A 9,209-nucleotide genomic window follows, 5' to 3' on the forward strand; every position below is an offset into this window, starting at 1 on the left:
AAAAATGTTTTGATTCGGAGATCTCAATATCTCCTAACACCCAATGAACTCCCATCTCTCTGATCTATCCCTTTCTATTTACCTTCTGCAATTTCAATTCATGCAATCACCCCCATCCCTTTTAATTTCAGCAATTTAGCTTCTCGCACTTTAATTCTCGCATTTTGAGATTCAGTCATTTCAATTCCTTGCAATTTACAATTCCCGCCAATTTACTTTATGCAATTCATACCCAATTCTTGATTCCGCTCAACTAATCAAACTTCTAATTCGAATTGCTCATTCAACCAATCCTTGTGGGATTCGACCTCACTCTATTGTGAGTTTTTACTTGACGATAACTGGTGCACTTGCCGGAAGGAATTTTGCCGTTTGTGCAATTTCCCTTAATCGTAGCTATACCCAGTTATAGCGCATCAATACTCATGCATTAACTTTTCTTTTAATTTGTATCACATGTGCATTGGGGTAATTTTACACCCTTATTTAATTACTTAACTATTTGAATATTTTTGGATTTTTTTATTAAGCATAAAAATAAACATAACATTATCAATGCACATGAATTTTTTTTTTTAATTTTCTGGTCTTATATGAGTAGGTACCCAAATTCCCTTTATTTTATCATGACATATTCCTTTATTAACCTATGTTCCCACGATCTTCCCATACTCAATTGATACACAATTTCCAACTTAAGCTAACCAATGATTCAATTGGGGTATTTATTTGTTTTTTTGCTTAAGGTTAGTGATGTGGTAAAATATAGAACAAATGGGGATTAAAAGACTCAAAGTGGCTAACAAGGGTAATTGAAAGGGTAGGCTATTTTGGGATAAGTGAGCTAAAAATAATTAATGGCCTCAATCACATGCATACATTTAAATACACTAACTATTAGACATATAGGATGGAACAAAATAGAGATTACAATCATAGAGAAGAAAACACACAAGAATAAATTTTTATGGTTAAATTATGTAACCATGTAATTAAGCTCAAATCTCACGAGTTGTGTGTTCTTAACTATCATTTTATGTTCCAAATACAACTTCAAACAAGTTTTAAAAAAATATTTTCTTTTAAATTAGTGAAATTTTTCAAAAACAGAGTCTTAGAAAGAAACTTATTATTTTTCAACTAAATAGATCATGCATGCAGATATCCTATTACTGTGCAACTTATCCTATTCTAACAAAAGAAAAATAAATAAATATCCTATTTTATTGGTGTTAAGGAAGATAAATTACCTCCGGAAGTCAGGTACTGACCGACCTCCCCACACTTAAAGCTTTGCACCGTCCTTGGTGCCATCTGTCAGGAACAAAGGGGGCTGGTAGCAGTGTCTCCACAAGCGGGACCGTTATGGCTCCTGGTGCTGGTAAAAGGAGTGGAGCCCAGATCTTCCTCGGGTGGGTGATTGCCAACAAGCAGCTCCTTGAGGTATGTAAATCGGCGCTTGACGGCGCTCTCTTTGCTTTCTTTGCCAGTCTAGCCGGTCCAACCTTTCAAGTATCTGATGGAGCAGTTGGTTTGTTGGAGGTGCTTGTGATGTGGAAGGAGAAGGAATATCTCTGGCCGGTTCTGCAGGCCGGCTAGTCGTGGCTGCTGGAGGTCTGATGTACTTCTCGTTAGGAATGTACTGATCATTTTGCGGAAGTATGATCTTGGTATCCCCAGCTCTGTAGGAGACTTCAGCTGCTGAGACTAGATCAGAAATCAAGGCAGAAAAAGGTAAGTTACTCGCAATTTGTACGTGTCCTATAGCATTCTGAATGTGTCTTGGTAAATTGAGGTGCTGGTCTGTAAGGATACACCATAGTAGAACAACCATGTCTGTAGTAAAAGAGGACTCATGAGTGCTCGGAAAGACGTAGTGGGACATAATCTGTAACCATACTCGAGCCTCTAATGTCAGTGCTGAAGCCAATATTCCCTTAGGTCGGGATCGATGGTATCCATAGATCCATCTGCTGCCAGGTTGTGCTATAACTCTGAGAACGGCATCCCAGTCAAATTTATATGTTTGGCGTTGGACAGAGACTTCTTGAAATACGTCCAATCCTTCAGGGGCAGGGGGAAGATTTAAAGCTCGCTGAATGGCCTCTTCAGTTATGGGGACTTGCTTCTGACGGATATAGACAGTCTGCAGTATTGGCATGTGAAAATTGAAGTAGAATTCAACTACCCATGATAGATTAACCTGCCATGGCTGTCTTCATAAGAATTCCCATTGTCTTCGCTCAATGCGGGGTTCAACAAATTTGACGATGTGGGTCGAGAGGATGAGTAAGTACTCATTGTTATAATTCCTCTCAGCCAGGATGGGGAACATCTACTCACAGTAGCGGTTAGTGAACCGCGCAGTGTTCTTTGCTGGAAAGGATTTCTCTTTTTCATCGACCTTGATGATCCTCTTTATTCGCTTTGTTGAAGGCTTTACAGCTGTTGAAGATGGCTCAGCCACTAGTGCTCTTTTTGTTCCTTTCCTTGCTGGTGGTTTGGGAGTAGCTTTCTCTTTACCCTTCTTGGTGGCCATCCTGAAAGGGAAAGGGTAAGTACTATAAAACTTCAAGGGTTAGAGCAAGGAAGAGAGGAGGATACATGATAATCAATGCACGGTAAAGAAGGATGTTGTTAACACATGGTCATGACTACATGTGATCAGTTCATCAATGGAAACATAGCAAGTGAATGTGATGGCAATTAGATGCAAGATGTTTATTGGCATGCCGGCAAAGGCATGAGTAGCATAGATCAAGCACTAATGTCCAAGTTAGATTATCAACTCTTTCAAACCAACAATCTGTTTGTATTTGACAATTATATTTAATCAATAAAATATAAAAGGGGTTTTGTGAAAAACAGGCTTTAGAGTTGTAGAATAGAATAATTTAAAATAATACACAATGCCATACGGGCTTTTTCACAAACACTTAGCATGCGTGGTAAAAATATTATTGAAAACATTAATTTGGACATGCAAGCAACCCTTTTAAGAAGTAATATTAATTGTCAAGTTTTTCCTTAATACACTCACAAGCAAAATATAGAAGAAAAATAATCACCCAATTAAATATCTAACACCAATCAAAAGAATATAAAAAGAAAAAGAAAAAAAAACATAGATAATGAAAAAAAGGAAGAAGAAAACATAAAAAGAAAAAGAATAATGGAAAAGCAAAGAACCTTGATAATGCGTGTGAAAAATAAGGGAGGAGAGAGTGAAAAGTGAGAAAGAATAAAGAAGGAAGAAGGGAGAAGAAAGAAATAAGAAGGGATAAGAGAAAATAGGATTGGGGAAGAAAAGATACGATATCTGGCGCTGATCTGGATATGCTGTGCGTCGCATGTGACATGGACGCATGGGGCATGCGGTCGCATGGTTTGTGATTATTTCAGATGACGCGGACGCGTGAGTCATGCGGACGCGTGATCTGAGTTGTGCTATTGGCGCGAAAGCAGCATCGTGCACGCACAAGTCTCGGTTTCATACGCACATTGCCAAAATTTGGGGTGATGCGTGCGCGTGGGTGACGCGGTCGCGTGAATGGGCACTATTTGAATAATGACGCGGATACGTGGGGCACGCGTTCGCGTGATGGGGCTTGTGCTTCCAGCATCATTCCAGCCCTATTCTATCATAACTTTCTGCCAGACACCTATTTACGTTGATATTGCAGGGTCACGCGTGCGCATGAGTGACGCGCACGCGTGGAAGGTGGATTTTGCAAGTGACGTAGACGCGTCAGGGACGCGATCGCGTGGGCGTGTTTGTGCCTATGGCACACCTCCAGCCAAGCTCCCGCGTGACTTTCTATTCAATTCCCTTTTTTCGCTCATGCACCAATGACGTGGTCGCGTCGGCGACGCTTGCGCGTCGCGTGCTTCCCACCCGCTTTTTTTAGGTAGAATGCGAATGCAGATGCAGACTAAGTACAGAGGATATGAGAAGAGTCATTAAGAAAAAATAAAGTAGAAAATGAGGAAGAATAAAACTAAGACTGAAACGGAACGATCATACCATGGTGGGTTGTCTCCCACCTAGCACTTTGCTTTTACGTCCTTAAGTTGAACGATCATTAGGCTCATTCTGCTTCTGTTGGTAGGTCTTCAAGGAGGAAGACCTCTAGCTCTTTATTATCCTTCATCTTCTCACCATGATAAAGCTTTAGGCGGTGTCCATTGACCTTAATGAATTTGGAGCTAGCAGGATGACGCAGGTAAAAAACTCCGTATGGCTCTGCCTTTTCTACTCTGTAAGGGCCTTCCCATCTTGATCTCAGTTTGCCTTGTATAAGCCTCAGCCTAGAGTTGTAAAGAAGAACTAACTCCCCTAGTCTGAATTCTCTCCTTTTTATGTGCTTGTCATGGACGACCTTTATTTTTTCCTTGTATCGCATGGAGTTGTCATATGCCTCTAGGCGAAGGTTCTCTAATTCTGCTAGTTACAACTTCCATTCAGCACCAGCTTCCTTATACTTTATGTTGCACTCCTTTACAGCCCAGAAGGCCTTGTGTTTCACTTCTACTGGAAGGTGGCAAGCCTTACTGTACACTAAGCGGAAGGGGCTCATCCCAATGGGTGTCTTGTACGCTGTTCGATATGCCCATAGCGCATCTTGTAACCTGGTACTCCAGTCCTTCCTATGAGGCTTTACTATCTTATCCAGAATGCGTTTAATCTCTCTGTTAGATACCTCTACTTGCCCTTTGGTCTGGGGATGATAAGTTGTTGCTACTTTGTGAACAATCACATGCTTCTTCAGTAATCCTGTTAGTCTTCTGTTACAAAAGTGAGTGCCTTGATTGCTCACGATTGCTCGTGGTGATCCAAAGCGACAGATAATATGGTTTCTAACAAAGGAAAAAACAGTTTTAGCATCATCAGTATGGGTAGGAATTTCTTCCACCCATTTAGAAATATAATCTACAGCTAACAGTATATAAAGGTAAGACTGGCTTCTTAGTGAAGACAACTCTCATGCCAGGTGAGAGGCCTTCAGTTGGGACTTTCTTGTCCCTCCAGCCTTTAGGTACTTTCTTTTTAGTACCTTTGTATTTAGAGCTTGTTGATGGCTACCCAACACCAAACTTAGAATTGATGTCTGGGGGCTCTGTAAAGCTTTGCATAGAAAGAGAGGGTTAAAACACTAGGTGTTTTACAGTTATCTCTCTTTTAAAGGGAGAATTGGGATGAGACATCTTGAATAAGATGTGATCCTCCCCTAATTATAGAGTCATCTCTCCCTTAGCCACATCAATTATAGCATTAGATGTGGCTAGGAAAGGTCTTCCAAGAATGACACAGTCATATTCATCCTCTCTTGTGTCCAAGACTATGAAATTTGCAGGGATGTAGTGGTTTTTAACCTTCACCAAGACATCCTCTACAAAGCGATATGGCTTCTTCATGGTCTTTTCTGTCATCTCTAATAAGATGTTTGCAGCTTGTACCTCAAGGATTTTCAGCTTTTCCATTACAGAGAATGACATGAGGTTTATGCTTGACCCTAGGTCAAACAGAGCCTTTGCAAGGGTCATAGTGCCTATGGTGCAAGGAATCAGAAAACGTCCAGGATCTGAAAGCATCTGAGGTAGCTCTTGTTGAACCAAAGCATGGAGTTCTTTGGTAAGCAGTGGAGGTTCTTCCTCCAGAGGCTTTGTACCAAATAACTTGGCATTCAGCCTCATGAGAGCTTCTAGGTATCGAGCAACTTGCTCTTCCCTAGTGTCTTCATCCTCGTTCGAGGATGAGTAGTCATCAGAACTCATGCACTGTAGAAGTGCATTCAAGGGAACCTCAATGGTCTTTATGGTTTCCTTTGGATCTGGGATAGAGGGTTCTTGAGGGGTGATAAACCACTATTTTATGGTTTACAATGTGTTTAATTGTGTGGTTTTATCATAGTCTTTACCCACTTATTCATATAATTAACATGCATTTATATTTCCTTCCTAAAATTATTACATGATTGAAAACTTATTTCCTGGAGACCTTTAATTAGGTATTTTAATCCCCCTTTATTCCATTCGATGACGTGTTTCAGGCTTTATAGGGCATGAATGAGTGGGAGATTAGGAAGGAAGCTTGCAAAAATGGAAGGAATACAAGAAAATGAGGAGATGACCAGCGAGAAGTGACGCGTACGCGTCAGCGACGCGACCGCGTAGAAGAAAGGAATTCGGAGTGACGCAGCTGCATGAGTGACGCGGACACGCGGATTGGAAAAGCAAAAGCGACACGGAGGCATGGACGACGCGCCCGCATGGAAAAGAAAAGCGCCGAACGACGCGTCCGCGTGAATGACGCGTCCGCGTGACGTGCGCGATCTGCAGAATTTTAAAAGTCACTGGCAGAGTTTTTGGGTCAGATTTCAACCCAGTTTTTGGCCCGGAATTATAGACTAGGGTCAGGAAACATGCAGAAACGGGGACAACAATTCATTCTACACAATTTTTTAGTTTTAGATCTGGATTTACTCCTCCCCTAGGTTTTTCACTCACTTGACATTCATAATTAGGATTTTTGGAAAGATTTTGGCTTTAGCTTTTGAGAAGAGTCTACCTCCGATACTAGTCATCTTATTTTGTTATTTACCTTTTAATTTTATTCTTCCATATTTTTAATCCCTCTAGAGTTAACTTTGGCTTATTCTTACAAGTTATTAATATAGACTCTTTTTATTTTCAATTAATCCTTTCATTATTGTTTATCATGTCTTCTTTTATTTTCACCATTAATTCTGTGAATTTTATAGTTATGATGAGTGAGTAGATCCATGACTTGATTGGGGATGATTGAAAGGAACCCTTGAGTTAAACTACTCAAGAGAGAAATTATAATTGGGTCTATTATTGAATCACCCTCTAATCATTAACTCTAGTCCTTCCCAAGGGAGAGGATTAGGACTTATGACTAGAAACAGAATTCCAACTTGCTTGACTTTCCTTTACCTAGTAAGGGTTAACTAAGCAGAGTAACTTCCAATTATTAATTAATCTTGAGAGTATTTCAACAAGAATAGGGCTTCCAACTAATCTATCCCCAGTTAAGGCTTTTATTTGAAATTAATTAAATTCTCTATTTTAATTTCCTATTTACCAACTCAACCACTTTTGAAAACACCCGATTGATGAAATAGCACATCTCTCCGCAACTCGTTGGGAGACGACCTGGGATTCATACTCCCAGTATTTTAATTTTCAATATTGTGACAACCGCTTTTTAAATTGATAAGCAGATTTTCGATTGGTTAAGGACTGTACTTGCAACGTGTCCCTATTAGCGAATTCTTAACTCGCCAATTTCCGCCACGTCAATTTTTGGCGCCGTTGCCGGGGAGTTGCAACAGTGTGCTAATTTATTGATTGGTATTTACTTTTATTGCAATTTTTCTTTTCATTCTATCACTATGAGCTGTACGTTTCTTTCGTTAAATGACGTGTTCACTTCCTGATCCAAGCTTGCCAGTATTTGACCCTGAGATTGAAAGAACTCTTTCACATATAAGGCAAGCTTGGCGTCGATGACTCCTCTTTGAGGACAAACCTAAACCGTCATATAAGGAAGAAACAAGCTCCCTCTGTACTGATCCAGTTCATTTACGTGCAGGTGACATGGCAGCACCCAAAAGAGTCACTATCCAGGAGGAAGGAGCCCTTGATTTTACGCTCCAACCATTCCAGGCACACCACACAGCAGTAGCTGTAGATTTTGAAATAAAGTCTTCCCTACTCAACTTGATGCCCAAGTTTCATGGCTTACCTGCTCAAGAGCCTATCAAGCATCTTAGGGATTTCCAGACTGCTTGTTCTACTGTTAAGCGTAATGTCACTGATGAAATCTCCATTCTGTTGAAAGCCTTCCCGTTTTCTCTGGAGGGAAAGGCAAGAGAGTGGTACTACACTCAACCCGGAATAACTATTTCCAACTGAGATACACTTAGGAGAGAGTTTCTAGATAAATTCTTTCTAGTTGAAGTTGCCGATAAGCTGAGGAAGGACATGTCTATGATCATTCAGGATGAATCTGAGACCCTCTATGAATACTTGGAACGCTTGAATAATCTTCGAAACGCATGCCCCCATCATATGATTGACAAGATAGTGTTGCTCGGCTACTTTACACAGGGTTTAAAATTTCAAGATAGGACCACATTGGAAGGTGCTAGCAATGGTTCTATGAAAAAGTACAAGACTACGGACGAAGAATGGCAATTGATCAGTGACTTAGCTGACTCTACTAGGAATCACAGGCAGAAGCAAAGTCGGTCAAGAGCTGTTGCAGAGGTATCCACTAGTAAAGAGACTGTTGCTATAGCTCAGAGCTTACGTGAAATGACTAACTTGCTGAAGCAGATGCAACTGAATCAACAACAGCCTCAGCAAGTTTAGCCTTCTCCACCACAGCACAGCCAGCAGTTGGTTCCACAAAGAGTATATGGAATCTGTGCAGATTACAGTCACTATACCGACGAGTGTCCGCAACTCCAACCAGAAGACAACAATGTAACAGCCACTCATAACTTTCATGACCGCCCAAATCAAGGGTACAATCAAGGTGGCAACTATAACCAAGGATGGTAGGATAACTCTAACCAAGGCTGGAGAGACAATTCTAACCAAGGTTGGAGGGACAATTATAACAGAGGAGGCAGAGATAACAATAGAAATCAGAGGTGGAATAACAATAACAACTTTAGGCAGCAGAATCAGAATTAGTCCTACAGAGCACCTCATTTAAGACAATCTCAAGCATCTCAGCAGACCTCTTAGATCATTTACCCCTCTTCATCTCCTAATGATGAGTTACTACAATCTATTGATCGGAGACAATAGGCTATGGAAAATAATTTTAATGCAACTCTGAATGGTTTGAATTCTACTTTGCAAGCCCTTGTCTCACAGATTGGATCATTGACCAACTCCAACAACCAGTCCTCAAGCTCTGGTGGACTCCCCTCTCAACCATTACCCAACCCAAAGGGTGGTATTAATGCCATCACCCTAAGGTCCGGAACCACACTGCAAGAGAGGAATCAGGAAGAGCCAAATCCATCTGAACACACCTCAGCTGAAGAGGTAGTGGAAATAGAAGATGTTGAAGAAGAAAAGAGCATGCAAGACATGGCTGAAGATGAAGACGCCAAATCACAGAAAGAAGCACCAAAGGGCGCAGACACTATAGAGGACACCATTCCTATTCC

The 9,209-nt window shown here is 40.8% G+C and overlaps 1 non-coding gene across 1 annotated transcript; it reads right to left on the reverse strand.

The window, feature by feature from the left end:
* Nucleotides 1-7,992: 7,992 nt before the first annotated feature.
* Nucleotides 7,993-8,100, reverse strand: LOC127739929 (small nucleolar RNA R71). Its single transcript, XR_008000671.1, has one exon. It is a non-coding gene; the product is annotated as a small nucleolar RNA R71 (small nucleolar RNA).
* Between the last annotated feature and the right edge of the window lie 1,109 nt (nucleotides 8,101-9,209).

This window comes from Arachis duranensis, chromosome 6 (assembly GCF_000817695.3).
Source record: "Arachis duranensis cultivar V14167 chromosome 6, aradu.V14167.gnm2.J7QH, whole genome shotgun sequence".
NCBI classification, from domain to species: Eukaryota; Viridiplantae; Streptophyta; class Magnoliopsida; order Fabales; family Fabaceae; genus Arachis; species Arachis duranensis.